A 13121-nucleotide genomic window follows, 5' to 3' on the forward strand; every position below is an offset into this window, starting at 1 on the left:
ACTGCTCTGTGTTCTGTTAATTCATCTCAAAGAGTTACATCTTTCATTTCAAGAAGCCTTTCGCTAAGGCTGTTCTTGTGGAATTGGCAAAGGGATATTTGGAAGCCCATACAGGGCTACGGTGAAAAAGGAAATATCTTCCGTTCAAAACTGGAAAGAAGCTTTCTGAGAAACCGCTCTGTGTTGTGTTAATTCATCTCACAGAGTTACATCTTTCCCTTCAAGAAGCCTTTAGTGTTCTCTTAATTCATCTCACAGAGTTACATCTTTCCCTTCAAGAAGCCTTTCGCTAAGGCTGTTCTTGTGGAATTGGCAAAGGGATATTTGGAAGCAAATAGAGGGCTATGGTGAAAAAGGAAATATCTTCCGTTCAAAAGTGGAAAGAAGCTTTCTGAGAAACTGCTCTGTGTTCTGTTAATTCATCTCACAGAGTTACATCTTTTCCTTCAAGAAGCCTTTCGCTAAGGCTGTTTTTGTGGAATTGGCAAAGGGATATTTGGAACCCCATAGAGGTCTATGGTGAAAAAGGAATCATCTTCCGTTCAAAAGTGGAAAGAAGCTTTCTGAGAAACGGCTCTGTGTTCTGTTAATTCATCTCACAGAGTTACATCTTTCCCTTCAACAAGCCTTTCGCTAAGGCTGTTCTTGTGGAATTGGCAAAGGGACATTTGGAATCCCATAGAGGGCTATGGTGAAAAAGGAAATATCTTCCGTTCAAAACTGGAAAGAAGCTTTCTGAGAAACTGCTTTGTGTTCTGTTAATTCATCTCACAGAGTCACATCTTTCCCTTCAAAAAGCCTTTCGCTAAGGCTATTCTTGTGGAATTTGCAAAGGGATATTTGGAAGCCCATAGAGGGCTATGGTGAAAAAGGAAATATCTTCCGTTCAAAACTGGAAAGAAGCTTTCTGATAAACTGCTCTGTGTTCTCTTAATTCATCTCACCGAGTTACATCTCTCCCTTCAACAAGCCTTTCGCTAAGGCTGTTCTTGTGGAAATGTCAAAGGGATATTTGGAAGCCCATAGGGGGCTATGGTGAAAAAGGAAATATCTTCCGTTCAAAACTGGAAAGAAGCTTTCTGAGAAACTGCTCTGTGTTCTCTTAATTCATCTCACAGAGTTACATCTTTCCCTTCAACAAGCCTTTCGCTAAGGCTGTTCTTAAGGAATTGGCAAAGTGATATTTGGAAGCCCTTAGAGGGCTATGGTGAAAAAGGAAATATCTTCCGTTCAAAAGTGGAAAGAAGTTTTCTGAGAAACTGCTCTGTGTTCTGTTAATTCATCTCACCGAGTTACATCTTTCCATTCAAGAAGCCTTTCGCTAAGGCTGTTCTTGTGGAATTGGCAAAGGGATATTTTTAAGCAAATAGAGGGCTACGGTGAAAAAGGAAATACCTTCTGTTCAAAAGTGGAAAGAAGATTTCTGAGAAACTGCTCTGTGTTCTGTTAATTCCTCTCACAGAGTTACATCTTTTCCTTCAAGAAGCCTTTCGCTAAGGCTTTTCTTGTGGAATTGGCAAAGGGATATTTGGAACGCCATAGAGGCCTAAGGTGAAAAAGGAAATATCTTCCGTTCAAAAGTGGAAAGAAGCTTTCTGAGAAACTGCTCTGTGTTCTGTTAATTCATCTCACCGAGTTACATCTTTCCCTTCAAGAAGCCTTTCGCTAAGGCTGTTCTTGTGGAATTGGCAAAGGGATATTTGGAAGCCCATAGAGGGCTACGGTGAAAAAGGAAATAACTTCCGTTCAAAGCTGGAAAGAAGCATTCTGAGAAACTGCTCTGTGTTCTGTTAATTCATCTCACAGAGTTACATCTTTCCCTTCAAGAAGCCTTTCGCTAAGGCTGTTCTTGTGGAATTCGCAAAGGGATATTTGGAAGCCCATAGAGGGCTATGGTGAAAAAGGAAATATCTTCCGTTCAAAAGTGGAAAGAAGCTTTCGGAGAAACTGCTCTGTGTTCTGTTAATTCATCTCACAGAGTTACATCTTTCCCTTCAAGAAGCCTTTCGCTAAGGCTGTTCTTGTGGAATTGGCAAAGGGATATTTGGAAGCCCATAGAGGGCTATGGTGAAAAAGGAAATATCTTCCGTTCAAAACTGGAAAGAAGCTTTCTGAGAAACTGCTCTGTGTTCTCTTAATTCATCTCACAGAGTTACATCTTTCCCTTCAAGAAGCCTTTCGCTAAGGCTGTTCTTGTGGAATTGGCAAAGGGATATTTGGAAGCCCTTAGAGGGCTATGGTGAAAAACGAAATATCTTCCGTTCAAAACTGGAAAGAAGCTTTCTGAGAAACTGCTCTGTGTTCTGTTAATTCATCTCACAGAGTTACATCTTTCTGTTCAACAAGCCTTTCGCTAAGGCTGTTCTTGTGGAATTGGCAAAGGGATATTTGGAAGCCCATAGAGGGCTATGGTGAAAAAGGAAATATCTTCCGTTCAAACCTGGAAAGAAGCTTTCTGAGAAAGTGCTCTGTGTTCTGTTAATTCATTTCACAGAGTTACATCTTTCCCTTCAAGAAGCCTTTCGCTAAGGCTGTTCTTGTGGAATTGGCAAAGGGATATTTGGAAGCCCATAGAGGGCTATGGTGACAAAGGAAATATCTTCCTTTCAAAACTGGAAAGAAGCTTTCTGAGAAACTGCTCTGTGTTCTGTTCATTCATCTCACAGAGTTACATCTTTCCCTTCAAGAAGCCTTTCGCTAAGGCTGTTCTTGTAGAATTGGCAAAGGAATATTTGGAAGCCCATAGAGGGCTATGGTGAAAAAGGAAATATCTTCCGTTCAAAACTGGAAAGAAGCTTTCTGAGAAACTGCTCTGTGTTCTATTAATTCATCTCACAGAGTTACATTTTCCCTTCAAGAAGCCTTTCACTAAGGCTGTTCTTGTGGAATTGGCAAAGGGATATTTTGAAGCCCATAGAGGGCTATGGTGAAAAAGGAAATATCCTCCGTTCAAAACTGGAAAGAAGCTTTCTGAGAAACTGCTCTGTGTTCTGTAAATTCATCTCACCGAGTTACATCTTTCCCTTCAACAAGCCTTTCGCTAAGGCTGTTCTTGTGGAATTGGCAAAGGGATATTTGGAAGCCCACAGAGGGCTATGGTGAAAAAGGAAATATCTTCCGTTCAAAAATGGAAAGAAGCTTTGTGAGAAACTGCTCTGTGTTCTGTTAATTCATCTCACAGAGTTACATCTTTCCCTTCAACAAGCCTTTCGCTAAGGCTGTTCTTAAGGAATTGTCAAAGTGATATTTGGAAGCCCTTAGAGGTCTATGGTGAAAAAGGAAATATTTTCCGTTCAAAACTGGAAAGAAGCTTTCTGAGAAACTGCTCTGTGTTCTGTTAATTCATCTCACAGAGTTACATCTTTCCCTTCAAGAAACCTTTCGCTAAGGCTGTTCTTGTGGAATTGGCAAAGGGATATTTGGAAGCAAATAGAGGGCTATGGTCAAAAAGAAATATCTTCCGTTGAAAAGTGGAAAGAAGCTTTCTGAGAAACTGCTCTGTGTTCTGTTAATTCATCTCACAGAGTTACATCTTTTCCTTCAAGAAGCCTTTCGCTAAGGCTGTTCTTGTGGAATTGGCAAAGGGATATTTGGAACCCCATAGAGGCCTATGGTGAAAAAGGAAATATCTTCCGTTAAAAAGTGTAAAGAAGCTTTCTGAGAAACTGCTCTGTGTTCTGTTAATTCATCTCACAGAGTTACATCTTTCCCTTCAAGAAGCCTTTCGCTAAGGCTGTTCTTGTGGAACTGGCAAAGGGATATTTGGAAGCCCATAGAGGGCTATGGTGAAAAAGGAAATATCTTCCGTTCAAAACTGGAAAGAAGCTTTCTGAGAAACTGCTCTGTGTTCTGTTCATTCATCTCACAGAGGTACATCTTTCCCTTCAAGAAGACTTTCGCTAAGGCTGTTCTTGTGGAATTGGCAAAGGAATATTTGGAAGTCCATAGAGGGCTATGGTGAAAAAGGAAATATCTTCCGTTCAAAACTGGAAAGAAGCTTTCTGAGAAACTGCTCTGTGTTCTCTTAATTCATCTCACAGAGTTACATCTTTCCCTTCAAGAATCCTTTCGCTAAGGCTGTTCTTGTGGAATTGGCAAAGGGATATTTGGAAGCTCATAGAGGGCTATGGTGAAAAAGGAAATATCTTCCGTTCAAAACTGGAAAGAAGCTTTCTGAGAAACTGCTCTGTGTTCTGTTAATTCATCTCACCGGGTTACATCTTTCCGTTCAACAAGCCTTTCGCTAAGGCTGTTCTTGTGGAATTGGCAAAGGGATATTTGGAAGCCCATAGAGGGCTATGGTGAAAAAGGAAATATCTTCCGTTCAAAAGTGGAAAGAAGCTTTCTGAGAAAGTGCTCTGTGTTCTGTTAATTCATCTCACAGAGTTACATCTTTCCCTTCAAGAAGCCTTTCGCTAAGGCTGTTCTTGTGGAATTGGCAAAGGGATATTTGGAAGCCCATAGAGAGCTATGGTGAAAAAGGAAATATCTTCCGTTCAAAACTGGAAAGAAGCTTTCTGAGAAATTGCTCTGTGTTCTGTTAATTCATCTCACAGAGTTACATCTTTCCCTTCAAGAAGCCTTTCGCTAAGGCTGTTCTTGTGGAATTGGCAAAGGGATATTTGGAAGCCCATAGAGGGCTATGGTGAAAAAGGAAATATCTTCCGTTCAAACCTGGAAAGAAGCTTTCTGAGAAACTGCTCTGTGTTCTCTTAATTCATCTCACAGAGTTACATCTTTCCCTTCAAGAAGCCTTTCGCTAAGGCTGTTCTTGTGGAATTGGCATAGGGATATTTGGAAGCCCTTAGAGGGCTATGGTGAAAAAGGAAATATCTTCCGTTCAAAACTGGAAAGAAGCTTTCTGAGAAACTGCTCTGTGTTCTCTTAATTCATCTCACAGAGTTACATCTTTCCCTTCAAGAAGCCTTTCGCTAAGGATGTTCATGTGGAATTGGCAAAGGGATATTTGGAAGCCCATAGAGGTCTACGGTGAAAAAGGAAATATCTTCCGTTCAAAACTGGAAAGAAGCTTTCTGAGAAAGTGCTCTGTGTTCTGTTAATTCATCTCACAGAGTTACATCTTTCCCTTCAAGAAGCCTTTCGCTAAGGCTGTTCTTGTGGAATTGGCAAAGGGATATTTGAAGCCCATAGAGGGCTATGGTGAAAAAGGAAATATCTTCCGTTCAAAACTGGAAAGAAGCTTTCTGAGAAACTGCTCTGTGTTCTCTTAATTCATCTCACAGAGTTACATCTTTCCCTTCAAGAAGCCTTTCGCTAAGGCTGTTCTTGTGGAATTGGCAAAGGGATATTTGGAAGCTCATAGAGGGCTATGGTGAAAAAGGAAATATCTTCCGTTCAAAACTGTAAAGAAGCTTTCTGAGAAACTGCTCTGTGTTCTCTTAATTCATCTCACAGAGTTACATCTTTCCCTTCAAGAAGCCTTTCGCTAAGGCTGTTCTTGTGGAATTGGCAAAGGGATATTTGGAAGCCCATAGAGGGCTATGGTGAAAAAGGAAATATCCTCCGTTCAAAACTGGAAAGAAGCTTTCTGAGAAACTGCTCTGTGTTCTGTTAATTCATCTCACCGAGTTACATCTTTCCCTTCAAGAAGCCTTTCGCTAAGGCTGTTCTTGTGGAATTGGCAAAGGGATATTTGGAAGCCCATAGAAGGCTACGGTAAAAAAGGAAATATCTTCCGTTCAAAAATGGAAAGAAGCTTTCTGAGAAACTGCTCTGTGTTCTGTTAATTCATCTCACAGAGTTACATCTTTCCCTTCAAGAAGCCTTTCGCTAAGGCTGTTCTTGTGGAATTGGCAAAGGGATATTTGGAAGCCCATAGAGGGCTATGGTGAAAAAGGAAATATCTTCCGTTCAAAAGTGGAAAGAAGCTTTCTGAGAAAGTGCTCTGTGTTCTCTTAATTCATCTCACAGAGTTACATCTTTCCCTTCAAGAAGCCTTTCGCTAAGGCTGTTCTTAAGTATTTGGCAAAGTGATATTTGGAAGCCCATAGAGGGCTATGGTGAAAAAGGAAATATCTTCCGTTCAAACCTGGAAAGAAGCTTTCTGAGAAACTGCTCTGTGTTCTGTTAATTCATCTCACAGAGTTACATCTTTCCTTTCAAGAAGCCTTTCGCTAAGGCTGTTCTTGTGGAATTGGCAAATGTATATTTGGAAGCCCATAGAAGGCTACGGTGAAAAAGGAAATATCTTCCGTTCAAAACTGGAAAGAAGCTTTCTGAGAAACTGCTCTGTGTCCTGTTAATTCATCTCACAGAGTTACATCTTTCCCTTCAAGAACCCTTTCACTAAGGCTGTTCTTGTGGAATTGGCAAAGGGATATTTGGAATCTCAGAGAGGGCTATGGTGAAAAAGGAAATATCTTCCGTTCAAAACTGGAAAGAAGCTCTCTGAGAAACTGCTCTGTGTTCTCTTAATTCATCTCACAGAGTTACATCTTTCCCTTCAAGAAGCCTTTCGATAAGGCTGTTCTTGTGGAATTGGCAAAGGGATATTTGGAAGCCCATAGAGGGCTATGGTGAAAAAGGAAATATCCTCCGTTCAAAACTGGAAAGAAGCTTTCTGAGAAACTGCTCTGTGCTCTGTTAATTCATCTCACCGAGTTACATCTTTCCCTTCAACAAGCCTTTCGCTGAGGCTCTTCTTGTGGAATTGGCAAAGGGATATTTGGAAGCCCATAGAGGGCTACGGTGAAAAAGGAAATAACTTCCGTTCAAAACTGGAAAGAAGCTTTCTGAGAAACTGCTCTGTGTTCTGTTAATTCATCACACAGAGTTACATCTTTCCCTTCAAGAAGCCTTTCGCTAAGGCTGTTTTTGTGGAATTGGCAAAGGGATATCTGGAAGCCTATAAAGGGCTATGGTAAAAAAGGAAATATCTTCCGTTCAAAAGTGGAAAGAAGCTTTCAGAGAAACTGCTCTGTGTTCTGTTAATTCATCTCACAGAGTTACATCTTTCCCTTCAACAAGCCTTTCGCTAAGGCTGTTCTTAAGGAATTGGCAAAGTGATATTTGGAAGCCATTAGAGGGCTATGGTGAAAAAGGAAATATCTTCCGTTCAAAACTGGAAAGAAGCTTTCTGAGAAACTGCTCTGTGTTCTGTTAATTCATCTCACAGAGTTACATCTTTCCATTCAAGAAGCCTTTCGCTAAGGCTTTTCTTGTGGAATTGGCAAAGGGATATATGGAAGCAAATAGAGGACTATGGTGAAAAAGGAAATATCTTCCGTTCAAAAGTGGAAAGAAGCTTTCTGAGAAACTGCTCTGTGTTCTGTGAATTCATCTCACACAGTTACATCTTTTCCTTCAAGAAGCCTTTCGCTAAGGCTGTCTTGTGGAATTGGAAAAGGGATATTTGGAACCCCATAGAGGGCTATGGTGAAAAAGGAAATATCTTCCTTTCAAAACTGGAAAGAAGCTTTCTGAGAAACTGCTTTGTGTACTGTTAATTCATCTCACAGAGTTACATCTTTCCCTTCAAGAAGCCTTTCGCTAAGGCTGTTCTTGTCGAATTGGCAAAGTGATATTTGGAAGCCCATAGAGAGCTATGGTGAAAAAGGAAATATCTTCCGTTAAAAAGTGTAAAGAAGCTTTCTGAGAAACTGCTCTGTGTTCTCTTAATTCATCTCACAGAGATACATCTTTCCCTTCAAGAAGCCTTTCGCTAAGGCTGTTCTTGTGGAATTGGCAAAGGGATATTTGGAAGCCCATAGAGGGCTACGGTGAAAAAGGAAATATCTTCCGTTCAAAACTTGAAAGAAGCTTTCTGAGAAACTACTCTGTGTTCTGTGAATTCATCTCACAGAGTTACATTTTCCCTTCAAGAATCCTTTCACTGAGGCTGTTCTTGTGGAATTGGCAAAGGGATATTTGGAATCCCATAGAGGGCTGTGGTGAAAAAGGAAATATCTTCCGTTCAAAACTGGAAAGAAGCTTTCTGAGAAACTGCTCTGTGATCTGTTAATTCATCTCACAGAGTTACATCTTTCCCTTCAAGAAGCCTTTCGCTAAGGCTGTTCTTGTGGAATTGGCATAGTGATATTAGGAAGCCCATAGAGGGCTATGGTGAAAAAGGAAATATCTTCCGTTCAAAAGTGGAAAGAATCTTTCTGACAAACTGCTCTGTGTTCTGTGAATTCATCTCACAGAGTTGCATTTTTCCCTTCAAGAAGCCTTTCGCTAAGGCTGTTCTTGTGGAATTGGCAAAGGGATATTTGGAACCCTATAGAGGCCTATGGTGAAAAAGGAAATATCTTCCGTTCAAAACTGGAAAGAAGCTTTCTGAGAAACCGCTCTGTGTTCTGTTAATTCATCTCACAGAGTTACATTTTTCCCTTCAAGAAGCCTTTCGCTAAGGCTGTTCTTGTGGAATTGGCAAAGGGATATTTGGAAGCCCATAGAGGGCTTTGGTGAAAAAGGAAATATCTTCTGTTCAAAACTGGAAAGAAGCTTTCTGAGAAACTGCTCTGTGTTCTGTTAATTCATCTCACAGAGTTACATCTTTCCCTTCAAGAAGCCTTTCGCTAAGGCTGTTCTTGTGGAATTGGCATAGTGATATTAGGAAGCCCATAGAGGGCTATGGTGAAAAAGGAAATATCTTCCGTTCAAAACTGGAAAGAAGCTTTCTGAGAAACTGCTCTGTGTTGTGTTAATTCATCCCACAGAGTTACATCTTTCCCTTCAAGAAGCCTTTCGCTAAGGCTGTTCTTGTGGAATTGAAAAAGGGTTATTTGGAAGCCCATAGAGGGCTGTGGTGAAAAAGGAAATATCTTCCGTTCAAAACTGGAAAGAAGCTTTCTGAGAAACTGCTGTGTGTTCTCTTAATTCATCTCACAGAGTTACATCTTTCCCTTCAAGAAGCCTTTCGCTAAGGCTGTTCTTGTGGAATTGGCAAAGGGATATTTGGAAGCCCATAGAGGGCTATGGTGAAAAAGGAAATATCCTCCGTTCAAAAGTGGAAAGAAGCTTTCGGAGAAACTGCTCTGTGTTCTGTTAATTCATCTCACAGAGTTACATCTTTCCCTTCAAGAAGCCTTTCGCTAAGGCTGTTCTTGTGGAATTGGCAAAGGGATATTTGGAAGCCCATAGAGGGCTATGGTGAAAAAGGAAATATCTTCCGTTCAAAACTGGAAAGAAGCTTTCTGAGAAACTGCTCTGTGTTCACTTAATTCATCTCACAGAGTTACATCTTTCCCTTCAAGAAGCCTTTCGCTAAGGCTGTTCTTGTGGAATTGGCAAAGGGATATTTGGAAGCCCTTAGAGGGCTATGGTGAAAAAGGAAATATCTTCCGTTCAAAACTGGAAAGAAGCTTTCTGAGAAACTGCTCTGTGTTCTGTTAATTCATCTCACAGAGTTACATCTTTCTGTTCAACAAGCCTTTCGCTAAGGCTGTTCTTGTGGAATTGGCAAAGGGATATTTGGAAGCCCATAGAGGGCTATGGTGAAAAAGGAAATATCTTCCGTTCAAACCTGGAAAGAAGCTTTCTGAGAAAGTGCTCTGTGTTCTGTTAATTCATTTCACAGAGTTACATCTTTTCCTTCAAGAAGCCTTTCGCTAAGGCTGTTCTTGTGGAATTGGCAAAGGGATATTTGGAACCCCATAGAGGCCTACGGTGAAAAAGGAAATAACTTCCGTTAAAAAGTGTAAAGAAGCTTTCTGAGAAACTGCTCTGTGTTCTGTTGATTCATCTCACAGAGTTACATCTTTCCCTTCAAGAAGCCTTTCGCTAAGGCTGTTCTTGTGGAATTGGCAAAGGGATATTTGGAAGCCCATAGAGGGCTATGGTGACAAAGGAAATATCTTCCTTTCAAAACTGGAAAGAAGCTTTCTGAGAAACTGCTCTGTGTTCTGTTCATTCATCTCACAGAGTTACATCTTTCCCTTCAAGAAGCCTTTCGCTAAGGCTGTTCTTGTAGAATTGGCAAAGGAATATTTGGAAGCCCATAGAGGGCTATGGTGAAAAAGGAAATATCTTCCGTTCAAAACTGGAAAGAAGCTTTCTGAGAAACTGCTCTGTGTTCTATTAATTCATCTCACAGAGTTACATTTTCCCTTCAAGAAGCCTTTCACTAAGGCTGTTCTTGTGGAATTGGCAAAGGGATATTTTGAAGCCCATAGAGGGCTATGGTGAAAAAGGAAATATCCTCCGTTCAAAACTGGAAAGAAGCTTTCTGAGAAACTGCTCTGTGTTCTGTAAATTCATCTCACCGAGTTACATCTTTCCCTTCAACAAGCCTTTCGCTAAGGCTGTTCTTGTGGAATTGGCAAAGGGATATTTGGAAGCCCATAGAGGGCTATGGTGAAAAAGGAAATATCTTCCGTTCAAAAATGGAAAGAAGCTTTGTGAGAAACTGCTCTGTGTTCTGTTAATTCATCTCACAGAGTTACATCTTTCCCTTCAACAAGCCTTTCGCTAAGGCTGTTCTTAAGGAATTGTCAAAGTGATATTTGGAAGCCCTTAGAGGTCTATGGTGAAAAAGGAAATATTTTCCGTTCAAAACTGGAATGAAGCTTTCTGAGAAACTGCTCTGTGTTCTGTTAATTCATCTCACAGAGTTACATCTTTCCCTTCAAGAAACCTTTCGCTAAGGCTGTTCTTGTGGAATTGGCAAAGGGATATTTGGAAGCAAATAGAGGGCTATGGTCAAAAAGAAATATCTTCCGTTGAAAAGTGGAAAGAAGCTTTCTGAGAAACTGCTCTGTGTTCTGTTAATTCATCTCACAGAGTTACATCTTTTCCTTCAAGAAGCCTTTCGCTAAGGCTGTTCTTGTGGAATTGGCAAAGGGATATTTGGAACCCCATAGAGGCCTATGGTGAAAAAGGAAATATCTTCCGTTAAAAAGTGTAAAGAAGCTTTCTGAGAAACTGCTCTGTGTTCTGTTAATTCATCTCACAGAGTTACATCTTTCCCTTCAAGAAGCCTTTCGCTAAGGCTGTTCTTGTGGAACTGGCAAAGGGATATTTGGAAGCCCATAGAGGGCTATGGTGAAAAAGGAAATATCTTCCGTTCAAAACTGGAAAGAAGCTTTCTGAGAAACTGCTCTGTGTTCTGTTCATTCTTCTCACAGAGGTACATCTTTCCCTTCAAGAAGACTTTCGCTAAGGCTGTTCTTGTGGAATTGGCAAAGGAATATTTGGAAGTCCATAGAGGGCTATGGTGAAAAAGGAAATATCTTCCGTTCAAAACTGGAAAGAAGCTTTCTGAGAAACTGCTCTGTGTTCTCTTAATTCATCTCACAGAGTTACATCTTTCCCTTCAAGAAGCCTTTCGCTAAGGCTGTTCTTGTGGAATTGGCAAAGGGATATTTGGAAGCTCATAGAGGGCTATGGTGAAAAAGGAAATATCTTCCGTTCAAAACTGGAAAGAAGCTTTCTGAGAAACTGCTCTGTGTTCTGTTAATTCATCTCACCGGGTTACATCTTTCCGTTCAACAAGCCTTTCGCTAAGGCTGTTCTTGTGGAATTGGCAAAGGGATATTTGGAAGCCCATAGAGGGCTATGGTGAAAAAGGAAATATCTTCCGTTCAAAAGTGGAAAGAAGCTTTCTGAGAAAGTGCTCTGTGTTCTGTTAATTCATCTCACAGAGTTACATCTTTCCCTTCAAGAAGCCTTTCGCTAAGGCTGCTCTTGTGGAATTGGCAAAGGGATATTTGGAAGCCCATAGGGAGCTATGGTGAAAAAATAAATATCTTCCGTTCAAAACTGGAAAGAAGCTTTCTGAGAAATTGCTCTGTGTTCTGTTAATTCATCTCACAGAGTTACATCTTTCCCTTCAAGAAGCCTTTCGCTAAGGCTGTTCTTGTGGAATTGGCAAAGGGATATTTGGAAGCCCATAGAGGGCTATGGTGAAAAAGGAAATATCTTCCGTTCAAACCTGGAAAGAAGCTTTCTGAGAAACTGCTCTGTGTTCTCTTAATTCATCTCACAGAGTTACATCTTTTCCTTCAAGAAGCCTTTCGCTAAGGCTGTTCTTGTGGAATTGGCATAGGGATATTTGGAAGCCCTTAGAGGGCTATGGTGAAAAAGGAAATATCTTCCGTTCAAAACTGGAAAGAAGCTTTCTGAGAAACTGCTCTGTGTTCTCTTAATTCATCTCACAGAGTTACATCTTTCCCTTCAAGAAGCCTTTCGCTAAGGCTGTTCATGTGGAATTGGCAAAGGGATATTTGGAAGCCCATAGAGGTCTACGGTGAAAAAGGAAATATCTTCCGTTCAAAACTGGAAAGAAGCTTTCTGAGAAACTGCTCTGTGTTCTGTTAATTCATCTCACAGAGTTACATCTTTCCCTTCAAGAAGCCTTTCGCTAAGGCTGTTCTTGTGGAATTGGCAAAGGGATATTTGGAAGCCCATAGAGGGCTATGGTGAAAAAGGAAATATCTTCCGTTCAAAACTGGAAAGAAGCTTTCTGAGAAACTGCTCTGTGTTCTCTTAATTCATCTCACAGAGTTACATCTTTCCCTTCAAGAAGCCTTTCGCTAAGGCTGTTCTTGTGGAATTGGCAAAGGGATATTTGGAAGCCCTTAGAGGGCTATGGTGAAAAAGGAAATATCTTCCGTTCAAAACTGGAAAGAAGCTTTCTGAGAAACTGCTCTGTGTTCTGTTAATTCATCTCACAGAGTTACATCTTTCCGTTCAACAAGCCTTTCGCTAAGGCTGTTCTTGTGGAATTGGCAAAGGGATATTTGGAAGCCCTTAGAGGGCTATGGTGAAAAAGGAAATATCTTCCGTTCAAACCTGGAAAGAAGCTTTCTGAGAAAGTGCTCTGTGATCTGTTAATTCATCTCACAGAGTTACATCCTTCATTTCAAGAAGCCTTTCGCTAAGGCTGTTCTTGTGGAATTGGCAAAGGGATATTTGGAACCCCATAGAGGCCTATGGTGAAAAAGGAAATATCTTCCGTTAAAAAGTGTAAAGAAGCTTTCTGAGAAACTGCTCTGTGTTCTGTTGATTCATCTCACAGAGTTACATCTTTCCCTTCAAGAAGCCTTTCGCTAAGGCTATTCTTGTGGAATTGGCAAAGGGATATTTGGAAGCCCATAGAGGGCTATGGTGAAAAAGGAAATATCTTCCGTTCAAAACTGGAAAGAAGCTTTCTGAGAAAC

This window comes from Chlorocebus sabaeus, chromosome 5 (genome assembly GCF_047675955.1).
Source record: "Chlorocebus sabaeus isolate Y175 chromosome 5, mChlSab1.0.hap1, whole genome shotgun sequence".
In the NCBI taxonomy this organism is placed as follows: domain Eukaryota; kingdom Metazoa; phylum Chordata; class Mammalia; order Primates; family Cercopithecidae; genus Chlorocebus; species Chlorocebus sabaeus.